This window comes from Macaca fascicularis, chromosome 14 (assembly GCF_037993035.2).
Source record: "Macaca fascicularis isolate 582-1 chromosome 14, T2T-MFA8v1.1".
In the NCBI taxonomy this organism is placed as follows: Eukaryota; Metazoa; Chordata; class Mammalia; order Primates; family Cercopithecidae; genus Macaca; species Macaca fascicularis.
The window spans coordinates 70,015,823-70,017,740 of NC_088388.1; the positions used below are offsets into that span (position 1 = coordinate 70,015,823).

General features: G+C 44.4%; 1 pseudogene; it reads right to left on the bottom strand.

Annotated features, from left to right (window-relative positions):
- On the bottom strand, positions 1 to 943 carry LOC102129618 (olfactory receptor 52B4-like; annotated as a pseudogene).
- Positions 944 to 1,918: the final 975 nt, after the last annotated feature.

A 1,918-nucleotide genomic window follows, 5' to 3' on the forward strand; every position in this document is an offset into this window, starting at 1 on the left:
CTAACACCATTTCCTCTATGAGTACAAAAGACTGAGCACACGCTCTTGAATCTGTCTGGTCTTGATCCCATAAATGATGGGGTTCAGCGTGGGAGGAGCCAACATGCAGACATTAGCCAGCAGAATGTGTGTATGGAGAGGAACATGGTGCCCAAACTGCTGGGTAATTATAGTAAAAATACCAGGCAAGTAGAACATGGAAATGACTCCGAGGTGGGAGCCACACGTGCCCAGAGCCTTTAGCCGAGCTCCTTGGGAGGGGAGGTGGAAGACTGTATAGAGGATGAAGCTATAGGACACTAAGATGAGCAAGGCATCTAGCACTACAGTACAGAGAAGGACAGAAAAGCCATACCAAACATTGACACGAATATCAGCACAAGCAAACTTGGCAACAGCCATGTGCTCACAGTAGGTATGCGCAGCAGATTGTTACGGCAGAAAGGCAGCCGCTTTGCCAGAAACACATCTGTGATTATCACACAGAAGCTTCTCAGGACCACAGCCAAGCCAATCTTTATGATTGTTGCACGACTGAGCACTGTGGTATAGTGCAGTGGGTAACATATGGCCACGTAGCAGTCAAGTACCATCACCAACAGAATTCCTGATTCTGCAATGAAGGTAGCATGGATGAAGAAGATTTGGGTAACACAGCCATCAACGGATATTGCCCCAGCATAGAACCAGGATATGGCTAGGGCCTTGGGCACAGGCCAAGGATGAGGTCAGCCGCAGCCAGCACACAGAGGAAAAGGTACATGGGTTCATGGAGGGTGCGTTCAGTGATGATGATGAAGATGATGAGGCTGTTCCCAAGGAAAGCAACAAAGTAGGAAATAAAGAAGGGGAGAGAGATCCATGTGTGCTGGTCTTCTAAGCCAGGAATGCCCAGCACAATGAAGAGTGAGTGGCTGCTACCAGTGGAGTTGTGGGTTTCCATGCCCAGGGAAGGTAACCTGTGCATTGGTATGTAGGATTTGGCAGTCACCTCTTCTTTTTTCCCAAGAAGCTGAATGAGGTTGGAGTAGGGAAAGAGGGAACAGATTATTTTTCACTGGATGGAGCAGTGAAAAGGGTCCTGTTCAAGAAGTCAGGGAATGTGGGCTAAAATTCTTTGCCATTCTATTCATCAACTATGTGATGTCAATAAAATTACTTCCCTGTTCTGGGTGTCTCTTTTATTACCTAAAACTAAAGTTAGGGAGAGAATGGATTACATTATTTGTAAAAGAGGACTTTTTGGTTCTAGAATTCCATAGATCTCAGTCTCAGGTTGTTATAAATGGTTAGGAGCTGCGAATAATAAGCATTTCAGTTTCCACTTTGAACACCAGAATGCGATGTGCATCTCAAAAGGAAAGTGGCAACTGAATTACCTATCAATTTAACAAGACTTACTGAGTATGTGCCAGGCACGGTTTCTTGAAGACCTACTTGGGGCAGTCAGACAATCAGGCAACTTGTCTACCCATCTAATATGCACACTGTAGAAGAAAAGCTAAGCACAGGGAGCTGTGGAAAGAGGAAGAACTCCGTAGAGGTTCGGAAAAGGCTTTCTAGAGTGCTGCCTTGAAGAATAAGTAAGAGTTCGCCAAGTAAGGAAATGTGATGAGGGAAGAACTTGAATGAAGTCATAGAGATCTGAAAAGACATAGAGTTTGGAGGAAAATTATAATGATGAAGGGTGAGTGCAAAGAGGACATGAGAGGCATAATAAAATTGTAGAAAGTAATGCAGGGGAGTGAGGTAGGGGCCAAATCATTGGGAGATTTGAGTCCTACTCTAAGGGCTTTAGATTGATGTTGAAGTAGTGAGAATCACTGAAAGATCTGTAGTGAGAGAATGTCATGGTAAAGTTTACATTTTAGGTAGCTTTCTCTCCTTCAGTATTGTGTAAAATGGATGGGGAATGGAG